Consider the following 21566-nt stretch of genomic DNA (forward strand, 5'->3'; position numbering starts at 1 on the left):
TATCATTTCATATGCTTCACTGGCAATATATGTAAGGTGAGAAATGCAAGTGGAAAACTCTGGGGGAAACCAAATCCTAAAAAAAACTTGTTGAAACCAGGCAATCTGCCTGCCTCTATATAGCCACATAACTGGCTAGAAATAGCAACCAAATCTTCCGTAACTGTTTTCCTGTTCAAAGTTTGTCCTAAACAGCTATGCTTGGCTTTAAACTTTTATCTTACCCTTGTTTTATACCTTTGATTAATATTAGGCTTTTCCTTTCATAATTTCTTAGAGACTCTGGCAGTAGCAGGAAAAAAAAAAAACGGGAAAGTGTATCGTATACAATGCATAGAGGCCAATTAAATATTTCCTATGTATCACATATGATATACAAAGCAAGCAAAGAGTTATATCATTTTTTTTTCTTAAAGAATTACTCTTTTACTCTTTTACTTGTTTCAGTCATTTGACTGCGGCCATGCTGGAGCACCACCTTTAGTCGAACAAATCGACCCCAGGACTTATTCTTTGTAAGCCTAGTACTTATTCTATCGGTCTCTTTTTGCCGGACCGCTAAGTTACGGGTAAGTGTGGGATGCTTACAGCACCTAGGTTTCCCAAGCGGTCATCCATCTAGGCTCAATGTTGCTTAACTTCGGTGATCGGACGAGAACCGGTGCTAGTCATACATAGAGTATGTCAGAATGAAAGGGCTGACTAGCAACAACCAAGTTTCAATTCTTAGTTGCTTTCAAATATAACCTTCAGTTGTCTCCTTCTCAGTGCACTCTATAAAAGGCATCTCTGATACTCACCCATTGATGGATATTTCTATCAGCTAAATGATCTGCTGTGTATTCTGTCACAATTATATCTAAACATTAATGCATGGTTAAGAAGTGTGTGTTGTTAATGTATTAGTTTGGGGTTCAATTCCACAGTGTGGCACCTTGGGTAAATATCCTCTGCCCCAATGGTTCTTAAAATCACAAATACCATCTCCCATACCAACTTCCACCACCAAGTAGTGAATTATTTTTGCCCTTTACTTTTGTCTTATTAATTACATTTGTGTCCATAAAATTTATTTTCTTTGTCGTAATGTCAGACATGTTTAAAACGTTTGAAACTGTCAAATTTCATTAAATACAGGGTTGACCAAAAGTCACCTGACAGTAAATCAAAATCATTTAATTCTAAGATTTATTTATATTCAACAGTTGAATGAATTTAATAAAAGTATCTAAATATGAAAAATCATGAAAATTGCTCAAACTGAAGTCCTTCTTGAGTGACACATTTTTGCATTCAAGTCAATACAGAATTACAGATAGTATTTATGGAATTTTGATTTACTGTCAGGTAACTTTTGGCCAACCCTGTATAATAACTTAACTGCTCGCCCTTTCAACTCTTTGAAGCCTCTCCTCACCCACCATCCTTTCATTCTTTACAAGAAAAACTGTTCAACCAAAGCCTCAAGCTGACCAAAGTCATTTGAGCTGTATTTGACAGACAATAACTGTGTGGAAAACTATCGGTTGGGTTGTTCCTAGTTTAGAGTTGTGGATACAGTCTACAACCCTGTCTACGACCAAGTTCAGTGCCTTGGTCCCCTGTATCAGATTTCTCTCTATAACTCTTTAGCATTTAAACTGGCCATATCTGGCCTCAAATTTTCCACCTGTTTTAAATTCAAACTGGCCAGATCTTGCTTCGCACACCCACCTAACAATGTCATTGCAAAAAGATCAACAATCACATGATAGAAACCTCAAAGCTGTGAGATAAACCCGAATTAATTCAAATCAATGTGAATGAATATATATTACATTCGACTGAGCAATCTGAATGCTGAAGGGATAACAAGCAATCAGGTTAAGTCACCAGCCTAAGGATAAGTTTCTTCTGTCTTCTCATCAGCCTGGAGGCCTTTAAAAAGGTTGGAGCGTTACACTTTTTCCTTTGATTAAGATATTAAAAATATGAAATAAAAAAATGTATCATTTCATTTTGTTATTGAGTGTAGAGGTGGGGATATACATGTCGACTAATCTTTACATACATATGTATCAATGTTTTTTGCAGCTGTATATTTTGTTCATTACCATCTTCATCATCTCACCATCAAACAGCAGGGAAGATATAAGCAGTATGATATTTGCCAGATTGAAGTTTGACAACGTTTACATTTAATGGGATACTATGAAGTGGATGAGATCATTTCCGCATATTACTTCACTAACCTTGAATATGGAAAGAAAAATGAGGTAGTAAAAAGGAGAGAGAAAGAGAGAGAGAAAGGGGATGAGGGAGAGAGAAATAGGAAGAGAAAGAGAGAGAAACATGAAGAAGAAAACCATAGAGATGAAGGAGAATATAACATAATTTCGGTATCCAACTGCACAAACATGCACACATAAATATATTTGCACATGTTCCTATATAATAGGCATTATCATAAAGTTATTTATCAAAATATAATGGCAATAATTCAATGAGGAAACAATTAGCTAATGTGATTGATTCTAGGTTTATTGCTGCCCCTTAAAGGAGGAAATTCTGCAATTTCCCTCAAACAGTATTTTGAAATGTTCACTTCATTCACCTCTACACCCATCTCTAACCACCTGTCACTCCCCATTCACATTCTAACGATCTTATCCACCCATCCTTCTCAATTCTTTGTCTGTATTATGTCTTATAAATCACCTTTCTGCATTTTGTGAGTACAGTTCTGACACTTCGACACTACCATCATCGTTTTATTTCCTGCTATTCCCACCCATCCTTATAGAAAGAAGAGTAGCCTTGTATCTCCTCTGCAGCAAGATACTTGTTCCTGATCCTCCATCATACTTCAGTCTCTCAACACCTGGCATAAAACCACCTTCCTCTCCACTACAACCCTCTTAGTTGAAGGATCTTTTCTTTGCCTTGGGAATTACTTGGCAGCCCTACCAGTGCTTGTGTCACAAAAAGAACAGCCAGTACACTCTGTAGATTGATTAGCATTAGGAAGGGCAACCAGCCATAGAAACCATGATAAAGTAGACACGGGTGCTTGATACAGTCCTCTTGTCATACAGTTCATCTCATACCAGCTGGTGATGATGGTGATGAAAATGCTTAATGACTCATTTTTTATTTCTTTATTGCCCACAAGGGGCTAAACATAGAGGGAACAAACAAGGACAGACAAAGGGATTAAGTCAATTACCTTAACCCCAGTGCGTAACTGGTACTTAATTTATCGATCCCGAAAGGATGAAAGGCAAAGTCGACCTCAGCGGAATTTGAACTCAGAGCATAACAGCAGACGAAATACCACGAAGTATTTCACCCTGTGTGCTAACGTTTCTGCCAGCTCACCGCCTTAATGACTCATTTCTCTCTTATCAATATAAAGATACAGAACTTAGACATATGGCATGGCTATGTGGGTAAGAAGTTCACTTGTCAACCTCATAGTTTCAGGTTCAGTCCCATTATATGGTACTATGCGCGAAGATGTACTGCTATAGATCTTCTGTTAACTGAATCCACTGAAACTGAAAGAAGCCTGTTATGTGTGTGTGTGTGTGTGTTGATGGTTGCTTGCAAGCTTGTGTCTCTTTGTTTACAGATCATGTGGTAGTTGTACATAAGAGTCACTGTCATGCATGTAGTGCCCTTCATTTCCAGTCTTCTATAAAAGAAAAAAATATATATATATCTGGCCATGGGGAAATATGACCCTGTTTGGAAACAGGTGAGGGAGGGTTGGTGACACTAGGGAGATCAGGGCATAAAATGTCTGCCTCAATGAAATTCAGGGAAAAGTGAGAAATAATGATGATGATAATGATGATGTTGAGGTTCATGAGGGCAACAACATTGATGATGTTGGTGAGGATGACGGTGATCATGATGGCGATGACGATGATGACAACAGTGATAGTGACAATGATGTCAACAATGACAATGATGATGATGACAATGGTGACCTTGAGGATTATGAGGACAACAGTATCGATGATGTTGATGAGGATGATGGTGATGATAATTATGTTTATGATCATGATCATGATGGTGATGATGATGATGATGTGATGATAGTGAAGGGGATAATGATGATGACGATAACGATGACAATAACCATGAGACAAGGATGATGGTAGCAATGATGACAACATTGATGGTAATGAAGATGACAGTGGTGGTGGTGGTGGTGGTGGTGGTGGTAGTGGTTGTGGTGGTGGCGACGGCGGCGGCGGCTGCGATGGTGGTGGTGGTGGTGGTGGTGGTGGTGGTGCTGCTGCTGCTGCTGCTGCTGCTGACACAGACAGTGATCACGGCTGCAGCAGCAATGATGGCAGTGCCGATATTCATGATGACGATAAAGATGACAATAGGTCAACAATGATGATGATGATAAATAATTCAAATGTCAATAATTGTGCATCAACTACCAGATACTATAACTGCTTCCATGCAATATTATCATCATCATCATTATTATTATTATTATTTAAAATATAAAGGAAACTTAGAGCTTGTTCAAGCTTTCCATTTTATTGCTTTCTCCCCATAAAAATCATAATAATTTGAACACCCAAGAATTATTAACAACAGACATAATAGGATTATTTATTCATTTATATATATATTTATTTATTTATTTTCCAATGCAGTCTGTGAAAAATGGTATCAAGGGTCATAGGTTTCCACTGGATCAATCAATGGTTCAGTAAAGTTCTGATGGCGAGAGTAACCAGAAGGGATGGTCACTAGTGTTGTTCTTTTTCTTTGCCTTTGTTTTTCAGCTTCTTTTTGTCAATGGTTATACTCTTCGCTGATGTATATCAGTGAACAATATATCCATACATCTATACACATATGGATATGTGTGAATTAATACAAGTATATGTACATACATATATATATATGTGTGTGTGTGTGTGTCTGTTACTCTCTCTCTCTCTCTCTATATATATATATATATATATATATATATATATTTATATATATACATATGAATGTGTGTGTGAGTGTGTGCATGTATGTATATATATCATTCATCATTTTGAATCCAGGTTTTGTCTCCATTAACAGAGGTGGCCAGATCTACCTCAATGCCATAGCAACCACCCTCACACCATCTCGCCATCTTGCCTGGTTTTGGGCATCCTCCCTTCTCAAGCCAACCCTCTCGATCTCCTCCTCCGCATTTTCCTCAGTCTACCTCGCATTCGCTTGTCCATTTACCTCAAACTCTAGCACCATCTTCCGAACATGCTCCTCGTACCTCCACAATATATGCTCATACCACTGCACACCATTCACCCTTGCCAACCATTCCAATGATTCCTCCAACCCCATCATCCCCATCAAGTCCTCAGTCCTCCTCTTATCAAACAGCCTCACGCCACACATTTCTCTCACCATTGCTCCCTCAGTCCTTCTCAAAATTGCCATCTCTCTTACCCTTAAACACCATGTCGCACTCTCATACAACATATATATATATATATATATAGATATAGATAGATAGATAGATAGATAAACATTAGTGTGTGTGCGTGGTGTATATGTATGAAGGCAGATATTGCTGACAGAGTTCAGTGTGACTATACTAATATATATCACCTTGGGTAAGCGTCTTTAATTAAAGCATGAGGCTGACCAAAACCTGACAAGTGGATATGCCTACAGAAAATTGTTATCTATTTATCTATCTATCTATCTATCTATTTATTTAACTATCTGTTTGTCTGTCTGTCTATCTTTTATTTAAATATACACCCTTCATTTTTTAAGACTGTATTAAGTAATCTTTCAGAAAGACTTTCATATATATATGTATGTGTGTGTGTATAAATGTATGTGTATTTTTTCAATGTGTACATATAACACAGCAAAAATAAAAGAAATAGTTACCAGGGTAGCAAAAATTCACATAAGTGCCAAGGATGTGACAGCCTACTTATAAAGGTAGAAATTCCAGGGTTAAGTGAAATGTTTTCGTATAACATAGATCAATTAAGAAATGGGGTCAAACACAGGTGCTCACTTTGGCATGGTTTCGACTGCTCGATACCCTTCCTAATGCCAACCACTTTACAGTGGGGACCGGGTATGTTTTCATCCCACCAGCGCTAGTGAAGCCACCACATAGCTTGCAAGCCAACAAACCCAGTAAGGGAAGGTACTGCCTTCATATCATAGATGTAGGTTAAGATATGAGGGAAGAGGCTAGTGTAGAGCAGGTTCTTGTGGAGGAGCTACATAGCTATTCACATTTAGGATATATCGTCCAGCAGGGGAACACGTACGCCATTGAAACTGGGAAACCGGGCCCATGAGCCTGGCTAGGCTTTAAAAAGGCGCATTTATTTATTATTACATATGTATATATATATATATATATATATATATATATATATATATATATATATATATACCAATTCTTATTTTATGACGTGCATATACAGAATGTCCCAAAAGTAACTGATGGATTTCAATTTTTAATAACTTCCTTAACATTACAAATAAATTTTGATACTATATAAGGGATATAATGGAAATTAATAGGCATGAGTCAAATTTTGCACCACTACTACATCAAATATGAAAAATGACATCGTTTAAATGGCAGTCATTTGCAGCCGTGCACCCCTGTGCACTTTCCAAAACTTGCACTATAACACCATCGAGAGTTTCAGACCCCACTTCTGTGATTTCTCTATTGATGTTCTCCTTCAGTTGCGCCAGGGTCTCTGGTTTGTTGATGTAAACCCTGTCTTTCAAGTATCCCCACAAGAAAAAATCCTGTCTAGTCAAGTCTGGGAAATGGGAAGGCCATTCAAAGTAGACCTCACACATGGTTCCAGTAAGGTGGGGCAACAATGCAGTTGCTACGGCAGTGTTTTGGAAAGAGAATAAACTCCCATTATGGCAATGTCAACTGGCCTTCACGTTCCCCAGACTTGACTAACCTGGCTGTTTCATTGTGGGGAGACCTGAAAGAGAGAGTTTATGTCAACAAACTGGAGACCCTGGTGCAACTGAAGGAAAACATCAATAGAGAAATCAGAGAAGTGCGGTCTGAAACTTTTGAGGGTGTTATGGTGCATGTTTTAGAAAGAGCTTGGGTGTGCAAAACCAAAAATGGCTGCCATTTAAGTGATGTCATTTTCCATATGTGATGTAGTGGCGTATTAATTTCCATTATGTCCTTTATATTGTATCAAATGTTCATGCATTTCTTTGGAAAGTTAAGGAATTTATTAAAAATTGAAACCCGTCAGTAAACTTTTGGGACACTCTGTATATAAATTACCCAACTCATACTAGCGTGGAAGACAGACATTAAGAGGATGAGGATGATGACGATAATGACGAGGATGCTGATGATTATATTTATATATATATATATATATATATATATATATATATATATATATAGACATGTATACCTTTGCCACTCTTATCTATTTCTCACTTTCACATTCCATTTCCCAGCACCTGTAGTAGTAGTAGTAGTAGTAGTAGTAGCAGCAGCAGCAGCAGCAGTAGTAGTAGTAGTAGTAGTAGTAGTAGTAGTTAATTCATTCATGTTTTATATCTTTATATCTTCTTTCATGTATGTTTTATTATACAAAATTTACTCTTCTGCTCATTTTTGCACACAAGTATGTAGGAATATTGTATAAAAATCAAAAACAGTTCATTATGCTACTTTAACCATTATTCGACGTGACACCCCCAGATCACCATAATAAGACATACCATATAGCTACTTAGTGTTAAAGCTTTTTATCATGTCACAGCTTCTATAACGCTAACAGTTTTGCTGTAGTTGTTGCTTTTGTTGGTGTTGTTGCTGTTATTATTACAGGTCCAAGTGTACAGAAAGATATTAATCCTAAAATAAAAATAAATAAACAAATAATTATATTAATAATATGAAATAAACAACAATATAAATAAATAAACAGATAAATAATAAACGACTAGAATCTTGAAAGCATTCTGTTTAGGAAGAGTAATTAAAAGCAAAAATAAATTCCTGAAATGTTTTAAGTTTTAAACCTTTCGTAGACATTCCTTGAATTTAAAGGGAAACATAAGAATTACAGAGAGAGACAGAGAGACAGAGAAAAGGGAAGAAGAGAAGGAATGTGAGAGAAAGAGAAAGGAGAAATGAGTGACAAGAACTTCACACTTTCTGAAAGCATATCCTTATGAAGCATAAGAAATGGTTCTTAAAATATCAAGCGTATCTTGTTTAGAAGTGACCAGAAAATTCGCAAGTGTTTCATCAGTGTCCCTCTTCATGTTTTGACCTCGTTCATTAGAAGCAGAATGTCTTGAATACTCATTAAAGCATACATGTATTTCATTATAGTAGCTAATCTGAGAATTCTCATAGAGATAGAGATAGAGTTGTGTGTGTGTGTGTATATATATATATATAGACACTCTTTTTACTCTTTTACTTGTTTCAGTCATTTGACAGCGGCCATGCTGGAGCACTGGAACTTATTCTTTGTAAGCCCAGTACTTATTCTATCGATCTCTTTTGCCGAACCGCTAAGTGACGGGAACATAAACACACCAGCTTCGGTTGTCAAGTAATGCTAGGGGGACAAACACAGACACACAAACATGCACACACACACATATATATATATACACACACCCACGACGGGCTTCTTTCAGTTTCTGTCCACCAAATCCACTCACAAGGCTTTGGTCGGCTCGAGGCTATAATAGAAGACACTTGCCCAAGATGCCACGCAGTGGGACTGAACCCGGAACCACGTGGTTGGTAAGCAAGCTACTTACCACACAGCCACTCCTGCGCCTATATATATATATATATATATATATATATATATATATATATATATGTGTATATATATATATATATATATATATATATATATATATATATGGGAGCACTCTGTCGGTTACAACAACAAGGGCCCCAGCTGATACGAACAACAGAACGGCTTGCTTGTGAAATTAACGTGCAAGTGGCTGAGCACTCCACAGACACATGCACCCTTAACGTAGTTATTAGGGAGATTCAGTGTGACACAGAGTGTGACAAGGCTGGCCTTTTGAGATGCAGGTACTACTCATTTTTGTCAGCTGAGTGAACTGGAGCAACATGAAATAAAGTGTTTTGCTCAAGGAGACAATGTGTCACTGGGAACTGAACTCACGACCTTACAATCGTGGGCCGAATTCCCTAACCACTGAGCCATGTGTCTATATGCATGTGTGTGTGTATGTATGTGTATGTATGTACGTATGTATATATATTCATATATATATATATATATATATATATATATATATATTGGTAATAGATAGATAACTTCATTGATTGATAGATTGATTGACTGATTGATAGATGGGTGGGTGATTGGTGGTTGTTGAAAAAAATTGATGGATGGAGAGATAAAAGGGATTTTCTTGCCATTTATGAAAAATCGCAATTTTAGCCATGTTCAATCTCAATCATCTTCAATCCAATGTAGCCCACATATTATCTCCCTCACCTCTTTCATCCCTCTCCCCTCCACTCCACCCCTCTTTCTCCCTCTCCTCTCTCTTTTTCTGTATACTCTCAATCTCTCTCACACACACACACACATATATTAGAAAATTATCATAAAACTAACTACTGAAATTTAACATTTCCAATGCATTTAATATGCATGTTTCAAGTGACTACATAACAAATTGTTACGTAATTATCATTCTCATCAGTCAGTTACAAATGAAATACATTAATAGAATCAGGTTTGCCTCTATATATAACAGTATAGGGAAAAAAGTAAAATCATGTTTTTATCTCATCAGATAAGTTTGCTTTTCCCTTCCAAAGAAGAATGCAAACTATTGATAAAATGCATTCCAGTCATGACCATCACGTTTTTCCTGTCTAAATTATGACACAGTTCTATATTTAAGAGATGAGGAATTATGTACATTATTTACATTATTTACAATTGAGGGATATTTGTCCTCATCTTGTTTGCTGTTAGCACAACATTTCAGCTGATATACTCTCCAGCCTTCATCAGGTGTCTTGGGGAATTTTCGAACCCGGGTTCTCATTCCTCAGGTATTTTTTTATGTTGGTGTTGTTGTTGTTATTCTTATTATTATTATTATTGATGGCACCTGTGACCAGCGTTACCTTCCTGGCACTTGTGCCAGTGGCATGTGTAAAGAAATTCGAGCGAGATCGTTGCCAGTGCCACTGGACTGGCTCCTGTGCAGGTGGCACATAAAATACACCATTTTGAGCATGGCCGTTGCCAGTACCGCCTGACTGGCCTTCGTGCCGGTGGCACGTAAAAGCACCTACAACACTCTTGGAGTGGCTGGCGTTAGGAAGGGCATCCAGCTGTAGAAACTCTGCCAAATCAGATTGGAGCCTGGTGTAGGCATCTGGTTCACCAGTCCTCAATCAAATCGTCCAACCCATGCTAGCATGGAAAGCAGACGTTAAACGATGATGATTATTATTATTATTATTATTATTATTATTCTACTAGCTCCAAGATTCCAAGTTCAATTTCAAGCAGTGACCTGAATAATAATAATAATAATAATAATAATAATAATAATAATAATAACAACAACAACAACAGCAACATCGAAAAATACCTTAGGAATGAGAACCCAGGTTCAAAATTTCCCCAAGAGACCTGATGAAGGCTGGAGGTATATCAGCCGAAACGTTGTGTTAACAACAAACAAGATGAGGACAAATATCCGTCAATTGTAAATAATGTAAATAATCTAAATTATGACATCCAATGTGTTTATGTTTTTCAATGATTAAAAAGTAAATTTGAGGAGTATATAGCTGTCATTTCTAACATGTCCATTGTCTTTATATAGACTCCCATATTGACACAAATTTCTATACATTCTTGTTAGATATGTATGTGTGCAAGTTAAAATAATGTTTCTCTTTTCAACAAATGGATTACAATAAATATCCTTTCATTACTGGTATCAATGAGTGTCTCAATAATCAATTCCTCTTGATCTATTGTCAATTATCAATTATTATCACTCTGTTATTGGAATCACATGAAAATTGATTAATAAAAAGTGATGACCATCTTCAGTCGATCCAGATAGTATCAAACATTTTAAGTGACCTCACCGCCACCACCACCACCACCACTACCACTGCCATTACTGTTACTAATATTTTTGATTTTATGCAGTGAGAATTATTTTTTCCAGTTGCTACAAGTTTCTTTCTTTTAGAATGGATATTTGAATAACCAACTCAAAGAATGACATTTTTTTTTTTTTCGATTTGGACTCACTTTTATTGAATCAATGAATACAACCTCTTCTTTGTTTCTTTATTTTGCTTTTTTTAAAACGAATTTTTTTTTTTCTCCTTTTCTCCCCAAATTCACAAATTCTGCCATCAGTCCATCAATACTGTTCATTCGATGGCTTCTTTTTATAAAACAATAACTATCTTTATCAATTTAAAAAAAAAAAAAAAGATTACATTAATGTTTTCATCTCTAAGACTGTGTACTGCCGAAGTCTTGGAGGCAAATAATTCTTCCTTATACATCGGCACTTTCAAATCTCTAATGAAGCAAGTTCATTTAGTTCACTGTGTGTTATCCAGTGCAATTATGTAAAATTATTAATGAAATCATCATCTATTTACAAGTTGAAGACTCAGAAGCTATACAAATCCTAACAGATATTACCATTATTGGTGCTAGCGAAAGTGGATATAGAAGTTCAGCAATGAATAATCTTGTACTTCAAGTTAAATGGCATGAAGTATAGAGCACTGTAGGGTACTAAACAGAAATTTTTCTTGGCGATATACACATGATAGTAATAGCAATGACTGACATGATTAGTTCATTCACTTGGAAATGTTACCAATTTAAAAAAAAAAAAAAAATTAAAAGACGTCTCCTTCTTTCTTGTATTCAATACTTGGTGCAGGGTACTGCTCAAATATTGCTACATCTGAGTGGGTACCCAGTAAATTTCCTAATCTCTGTTATGGAAGTTCAGATAAAGCTAAGAAGATATCGTCCTCTCTGTGATTACAAGACATCTGTCTTATGTACTCTTTTACTCTTTTACTTGTTTCATTCATTTGACTGTGGCCATGCTGGAGCACCGCCTTTAGTCGAGCAAATCGACCCCAGGACTTATTCTTTGTTAGCCTAGTACTTATTCTATCGGTCTCTTTTGCCGAACTGCTAAGTTATGGGGATGTAAACATACAAGCATCGGTTGTCAAGCTGTGTTGGGGGGACAAACAAAGACACACAAACATATACACACACACATAAATATATATATAGATATATATACATATATACGACGGGCTTCTTTCAGTTTCCGTCTACCAAATCCAATCACAAGGCTTTGGTCGGCCTGAGGCTATAGTAGAAGACACTTGCCCAAGGTGCCACGCAGTGAGACTGAACCCGGAACCATGTGGTTGGTAAGCAAACTACTTACCACACAGCCACTCCTACGCCTATGTGGAAGTTATTCCTTAGTAAATATTAGGTTAGACAGTGGAGGTGTGTGGCTTAGTGGTTAGGGTGTTGGACTCATGATTGTAAGATTGTGGTTCCAATTCCTGGACCAGACGATGTGTTGTTTTCATGAGCAAAACACTTCATTCCATGTTGCTCCAGTTCACTCAGCTGTAGAAATGAGTACCACTAGTGAAGGCACGTCACTTACTGGTTAGGGTGTTGGACTCATGATTGTAAAATTGTGGTTCCAATTCCTGGACCAGACGATGTGTTGTTTTCTTAAGCAAAACACTTCATTCCATGTTGCTCCAGTTCACTCAGCTGTAGAAATGAGTACCACTAGTGAAGGCACGTCACTTACTGGTTAGGGTGTTGGATTCACAGCTGTAAGATTGTGGTTTCAATACCTGGACTGGGTGACCCATTGTGTTCTTGAGCAAGACACTTCATTTTACGTTGCTCCAGTCCACTCAGCTGTAGAAATGAGAGGGATGGGCTCTGCCAGGCTTTCTGGCCCTAGGTATGCTACATGACTGCAATGCTCCAATGACCCAGAAGGAATTAAGGGACTTCTCATTGTCATGTAACGCAGTGAACTGGCAGAATCATTGCTGCTCTGGACAAAATGCTTAGCTGAATTTTATCCATTTTTACATTCTGAGTTCAAATTCTGCCTAAGTTGATTTTGCCTTTCATCCTTTTGGGGTCGATAAAATAAGTACCAGTTGAGCACTGGAGTTGATGTAATCAACTTTCCCTTGAACTTGCTGGTCTTATACCAAAATTTGAAGCCAATAAATATAATATGAAATTAATAAGCCCTTCATAACATAGGAACAGGCACAGCTGTGAGGAAACAGAGATCACTTTGTAACTATGTGGTTTGGACAATTAAAACATAAAGGATAAAAATATGTATATATTGACTCAACCACATTAGAGCAGAATCTATGATCAAAGGCAATCCAATTATGGCTATCCTGTTTTTGCGCCTATCAGGGATGCCTATATTGTCTTGTTATGATGAATAAGTCATGACTTGAGAATGATTTGGTTGTTATTTCTAGCAGACTGTGTGTCTCCTCCTATTAAAATACCCTCACTGGATCCTGGAAATGTATTACAGATACGCTGGTGAATTAGTACACGTTTACACATTCATGCAAGACTGCACGCACACACACATACACACACACAAACACATACATGCATACACACACACAAACACACACACACATACACAAACACATACACATTCATACACACACACATGTACACAAATATTTTGATTTACATGTACAAAGACCCCTGTTTATACACACAGTAACTGATATACATTCTGAAATATATATACTCATTAGCACCTTCACAGACGATCAAATACAGCAATGCACCAACATACATTCTTTCATAAATACTCAAAATTATATGCATATATATTACCTTATATGCACCCACATATATACAATCTCTAAATACCTTTACACTCACAAATATATACATACATACACACACATACACACATGCATATGCACAGCAATCCCTAAATATTTGGTGGTGGTGGTGGTGGTGGCAGTGGCGGCGGTGGTGGTGGTCTTGGTGTGGGGGTAATGGTGGTGGTAGTGGTGATGGCGGGGTGGGGTGGGCTGGTGGGAGTGGGGTGGGCTGGTGGAGGTTGGTAATGGTGTTGGTGGTGGTAGTGGTGGCGCTGGTAATGGTTGTGGTGTTGGTATTGGTGGTGGCAGTTGTGGTAGTAATTGTGGTAGTGGTGTGGGGGGTAATAGTGGTGGCGGTGGTCTTGGTGTGGGGGTAATGATGGTGGTGGTGGTGTTAGTGGTGGTGGCAGTGGTGTGTGTGGAGTGTAATGCTGGTGGTAGAGGTCTTGGTGGTGGTGGTGGTAATGGTGGGGGTGATAATGGTAGCGGTAGTGATGGTGGTGGAGCTGGGGTAACACTACTATCTACTTGCTACTGCCAACACTCCTCATACCACCTCCACAATAACTGCCTCTACTATCACTAAATATACAGGTTTCAAATTTTGGCACAAGGCCAGCAGTTTCACTGGGAAGAAGCTAAGTCAGATAAATCAACCCCAGTGCTTAATTGGTATTTATTTTGTGTGTGCATGAACAAGGGAAGTATGTGAATGCTTTTATGTATGTATCAGCGTTCTTTCAGTAACAAACGATGATTGATGTTACATCTCAAAAGACAACCACTAGATAACATTGATAAGTGTATTAATTTGATTTACCATTCATATTTATATATAAAATACTACAATTAGCTGTTATTTTTGACGGCACAATTAATAATTGTGCTTGGCTCTAGAACAGAGGTTCCCAACCTGCGGTCCATGGACATCTGGTGGTCCACAAAAGTAGTACTGGGTGTCCGTGATTTAAATTCAAAATTTCATATAATCATAGGTGCAGGAGTGGCTGTGTGGTAAGTAGCTTGCTTACCAACCAAATGGCTCCAGGTTCAGTCCCACTGCATGGTACCTTGGGCAAGTGTCTTCTACTATACCTTCGGGCAGACCAAAGCCTTGTGAGTGGATTTGGTAGACGGAAACTGAAAGAAGCCTGTCGTATATATGTAAATATATATATGTGTGTATGTGTGTGTGTGTCTGTTTGTGTGTCTGTGTTTGTCTTCCTCGACATTGTTTGACAACCAATGGTAGTGTGTTGTGTTTATGTCCCTGTAGCTTAGCAGTTCGGCAAAAGCGACCGATAGAGTAAGTACTAGGCTTACAAAGAATAAGTCCTGGGGTCGATTTGCTCGACTAAAAGCAGTGCTCCAGCATGGCCGCAGTCAAATGACTGAAACAAATAAAAGAATATATATATAAGGATAAGCATATTAAAAGGGGTCTGTGGGAAAACTCATTTAAATAAAAGGGGTCTTTATTAGTGAAAAGGTTGGGAGCCACTGCACTGCAGCAATCATCACCGCCACCACCACCACCACAAACCACATCACCACTGCTGTCATCACCTATACCACCACCACTACCACCACCACCACCATCACCACAACCACTGATGTTATTAATTGTCAACATAAACAGCTGTCATCATCTTTATCATCACCATCATTACCACCGTCACCACCACCACCACCACCAACACTATTAAAACCACCAGCACCAACACCACCAACATCACCAAGACCACCACTACCACCACCACCACCACTACTTATATTACTATTTGCTACTCTATATCACCCCAGCTGTCAACACCTATACCAGTACTACTAACACTGTTAGCAAGAGACCCTCAGCATAGTTGTTTGAAATGTAAGAAATAGCAGCCAAATTTCTCTCAAATTATGCACCAACACCCTTAATCTTTTAGCATTCGGATTATTGTGTCGAATAGGTACTTGCTTCCCAACCACATGGTTCTTGGTTCAGTCACACTGCAGGGTATAGTAGAAGACACTTGCCCGAAGGTATAGTAGAAGACACTTGCCCAAGGTACCATGCAGTGGGACTGAACCTGGAGCCATTTGGTTGGTAAGCAAGCTACTTACCACACAGCTACTCCTGCACCTATGGTTATATGAAATTTTGAATTTAAATCACGGACACCCAGTACTACTTTTGTGGACCACCAGATGTCCATGGACCGCAGGTTGGGAACCTCTGTTCTAAAGCCAAGCACAATTATTAATTGTGCCGTCAAAAATAACAGCTAATTGTAGTATTTTATATATAAATATGAATGGTAAATCAAATTAATACACTTATCAATGTTATCTAGTAGTTGTCTTTTGAGATGTAACATCAATCATCGTTTGTTACTGAAAGAACGCTGATACATACATAAAAGCATTCACATACATCCCTTGTTCATGCACACACAAAATAAATACCAGTTAAGCACTGGGGTTGATTTATCTGACTTAGCTTCTCCCCAGTGAAACTGCTGGCCTTGTGCCAAAATTTGGACAAGTGAATTCTATAACCTAAGACTGACCAAAGCCTTGTGAGTGAATTTGGTAAACAGAAACAGAATTCTAGAACTGATGTGTATATACATGGAATGAGTGCTTACTTTTCTGGAATTTGTCAAATGTTGTATACATCTCTGATGAAACACCTGTAAGGGTCAAAAACCAATGAAGGCTGTTCATAATTTTTTCAGTCTTTGGAAAAATAGGTAAATATGTTTGTATATCTACTATGTAGGTTTACATTTATTGAGAATATTACAGATATTGGTTTTCAGATTTTGTCTCATGACCAGCAATTTAAGGGGAGGAGATGAGTTGATTATATCAACATTGTTGTTCAAATGATATATATTTTATCAACCCTGAAAGGATTAAAAGCAAAGTCAACCTCAGCAGAATTTGAACTCAGAACATAAAAGATACATGCAGTACTGAAAAGCATTTTGTCTGGCGTGCTAACTTTTCTACTCTAGGCACAAGGCTTGAAATTTTGGGGGAGGGCGCCAGTCGATTAGATCGACCCCAGTACACAACTAGTACTTAATTTATCGACCCCAAAAGGATGAAAGGCAAAGTCGACCTTAGCGGAATTTGAATTCAGAATGTGCTAATGTTTCTTATTTCTTTATTGCCCATAAGGGGCTAAACATAGAGGGGGCAAACAAGGACAGACAAAAGGATTTAGTTGATTATATCGACCCCAGTGTGTAACTGGTACTTATTTAATCGACCCTAAAGGGATGAAAGGCAAAGTCAACTTTGGCGGAATTTGAACTCAGAACGTAGTGGCAGATGAAATGCCGCTAAGCATTTCGCCCGGCGTGCTAATGTTTCTGCCAGCTCGCCATTTTAAGTATATTACAAATATTAAAAATTTGTAATTTTCATCAATAATTGTAAATTTTGAATAATTTTTTACTTAATAGCTTTCGTAATGATATTGGTTTTAAACTTTGGTAGAATGCCAGCAATTCCAGGGGGAAGGGTATGTTGATTACATCAGCGCCAGTGCTCTACTGGTATTTATTTTATTGAACTTAAAAGGATGACATGAAAAGTCGACTTCAGCAGAATTTGAACTCAGAACATAAGAATAGACGAAATGCCACTAAGCATTTTGCCTGGTGTGCTAACAATTCTGCCAGCTTGTTGCCTTAAGAATGTTACAGATATTATGGACTTACAATTTTTATCAATAATTGTAAAGTTTGTGCTAATTATGTATAGGGTGGTCCGAAAGTTTTGTCAACCCCTACCAAAAAGCAAAAAAACAATAGAGGAACAATATAATAATATCAAACACATGTACTGGTTTTAGTCTACAGTAATCCCTTGCCATATCGAAGTTCGCTCATTGTTGTTTATTAAAGCTTACATCAAATCCACTGTGGTGCTGTTTTGCATTTATAATAAAATAAATATATACAAATTATAAAAATAACAATAGCACTTAGAGTGCGAACCTCTGCTAAGGCAACACCAACATCATTTCAACAATTAGCCGGAGATAATTTTTAAAATGAGAATATCTGAAATAAACTCGATTGTTCTCACAAGCGAAAATACTAAATATGAACCCGACTGCTCTCAAAAGTTAAGTAAAAAAAGAAAAGGATATATAATCCAGAATCCTTTTCCAGTACTGGATCAATCCCGAAATCTAATCAGTTTGTGCCAGTCATGAGGACAAACATCCCTGAAAGTTTCATACAAATCCATCCAGCGGTTCTTGAGATATCTTGTCCACAAACAAACAAGCAAACAAACAAACATGGCTGAAGACAATATCTCTGCCTTTACTAAGGCAGAGCTAATAAAAAAACATATAGAGTAGTACAGTACTGTTTCTACAGATTTTCACCTATCGCGTTGGGGTCTTGGAATGCAATACCCACGATAGTCGAGAGATTACTGCATTCACTTTCATTGACACTGATCTTATCACACATTGAGAAGGTCTGTATGAACACCATCATTTTCGTGGCACAAAATGTTGTGACACTATGTCCTGTATAGTATATTACGAAGCTGTGTTTTGGTGACTGTTGCAAAGGCTGCTCAAACAGCATCCTCCAACTGCTGGGCATTCTGGTATCACTCTTGTTAAACACTCCCCTTGATAATAGAAAATTAAAACAATAGTCACAGGCATGTTTGTGTGGTAAGAAGCTTGCTTCCCAACCACAAGGTTCTGGGTTCAGTCCCACTGTGTGGCACCTTGGGAAAGTGTCTTCTACTATACCTCATGAGTGGATTTGGTAGACGGAAACTGAAAGAAGCTCATTGAATGTGTGTGTGTGTGTGTGTGTGTGTGTATATATACACAGAGTGTCCACAAAGTCTGCGTACATGGAGTAAATAAAATCATGACATAAACAATTAAATATAAGAAATAATAATTTCTTAAAGTATGTGTTAATTCCCATGTACCCAGACTTTGTGGACACCCTGTAATATATGTATGTATGTATGTATGTATGTATGTATGTGTGTATGTATGTCTGTCCCCCACCTACCATCACTTGGCAGCCGATGCTGGTGTGTTTACATTCCTGTGACTTAGCGGTTTGACAAAAGAGGCTGATAGAATAAGTACTAGGCTGACAAAGAATAAGTCCTGGGGTTGATTTGGTCGACTAAAGGTGGTGCTCAATATATATATATAAGGTGGGCTTCTTTCAGTTTCCATCTACGAAATTCACTTACAAAGCTCTGGTTGGCCTGAGGCTATAGTAGAAGACACTTGCTCACGGTGCCATGCAGTGGAACTGAACCTGGAACTATGAGGTCTGGAAGCAAGCTTCTTACCATACAGCCACACCTGTGCCTGTATATAGCAAAGTACTTTGTTCTCTTATCTAGTAATTCTGCCAATCTGCTACCTCTGCATGGGTAATTCATTTTATCAACCCCAGAAGGATAAAAGGTAAAGTTGTTCTTGATGAGATTTGAACCAAGAACATTAGGAGTTGAAACAAATGCTACAAAGCATTTTGATAGCTACTTTAGCAATTTTGCCAAGTTGTTGCATTACTTGATCATCATCCTTCCTCCATTCACACCATTGTCATCCTTGCTTCTACAAACCCTTCCAGCCTCATCGCTGCCTCTACTACTACTACTATTACTACTACTACCACTACCATGACCACGACAACCACAACCACCAGCACCACCATGACAATGACGACGACGACCACCACCACCACGACTACTACTACTACTACTATTACCAACACCAACGGCACGACCACCACCTCTACCAGAACCACTGTTACTACTACTATTACAACTACTATCACCAATACTACAACTTCCACAATCGTTGTACTACTGCCACCACCACCACTACTACTACTACTATTACTACTACTACTACTACTACTACTACTACTATTACTACTACTACTACCACTACTACTACTACTATCACCACCCCCACCAATATGACCACCACCAACGCCACAGCTATTGCCACCAATACTACCACTTCCACCACCACCATCACCATCACCCACCACCACTACTACCACTACCACCACTACTACTACTACTACTACTACTGTGGAGGAACCTTCATGCTGCTTGCTGTCTGACATTTAATACCTTCTGTAGGGCAAACTATTGTGTAATTCAATGCCAAGAAAACAGAAACTGTGGCAGCCTATATGAGAGAGAGAAAGGAAGAGAGAGAGAGAGAGAGAAAGGAAGAGAGAGAGAGAGAGAAAAGAAGAGAGACAGATGAGGGGAGGTGCTAGGCCCAACTAGCACAGTTACTCAGGTATCATGTTGTTGTTGTTTGTTTCGTTGTAGCCCAAGGTTAGCTCTGACTTATGACCAAAAGCATCTCAGTTATGACCACCCTGTCTTGCTCAGTGAGGTTCTAGGTTCATATTATGCAATGTGATCTCTTTTTCTAAACACTCCGAAGTCATGTTCTCAGAAACATTTGACTGCTACTTCTGGCAGATCGAGCGTCTATTATTCTTTTATTCTTTAGCCTTGTTTCAGTCATTTGACTGTGGCCTTGCTGTAGCACCACCTTGAAGGGGTTTTATTTGAAGTAATCAATGCCAGAACTTAATTCTTTGTAAGCCTAGTACTTATTCTGTCAGTCTCTTTTGCTGAACTGCTAAGTTACAGGGATGTAAACACACCAACATTGGTTGTCAAGCAATGGTGGGGGACAAGCACAATCACACACACATAGATATATGCATACATACATACATATATTCATATAAACATATATATATATGTGTATATATATATATATATATATATATATATATATATATATATACATATATATATATATATATGACGGGCTTCTTTCAGTTTCTGTCTACCAAATCCACTCACAAGGCTTTGGTTGGCTTGAGGTTATAGTAGAAGACACTTGCCTGAGGTGGGGAACAAACACAGACTCAAAGACACATGCACACACACCCAAACACACACACACACACAAACACACGTACACACATACACACACACATGCATATATATATATATGATGGGCTTTTTTCCGGTTCTATCAAGGAAATCCACCCACAAAGCTTTGGTTGGCCCAAAGGCATTAGAGAAGACACTTGCATGATGTGCCATACAGTGGGACTGAACCCAGAACCATGTGGTTGGGAAGCAAGCTTCTTACAACACAGCCATACCAGTACCTGTATCTGTATATTTCTTTGGCCCTTCTAGTGTAATGTGGAGTTATGTAATGAATTCTTTGAAGGGGTTCCAATATTGTCAAATTTAAAGACTTTGGTTTTTTTTTAGCCCCTTATGTTACCATAGCTTCCATGTGTGAACAGTACTTTGCAAGCATGTGGCTTTGGGTTTTGAGTTCAGTCCTACAGCAGAGCACCATAGGCAAATGTCTTCTACTTTAGCCCTGGACCAACCTGTAATGGACCAGCTTGCTAGATGGAAATTGCATGGAAGGCCATTGTGCATGTGTGTTTGGGTTTATGTATCACACCATTTATATTTATGCTCTTTTCTTTTTCCTTCTTCTTCTCATTCTGTCTTTAGTCGTCCAACTCCATAGTGTGGTGGGGTG

Source organism: Octopus bimaculoides, chromosome 4 (assembly GCF_046866305.1).
Source record: "Octopus bimaculoides isolate indiv1 chromosome 4, ASM4686630v1, whole genome shotgun sequence".
NCBI lineage: Eukaryota > Metazoa > Mollusca > Cephalopoda > Octopoda > Octopodidae > Octopus > Octopus bimaculoides.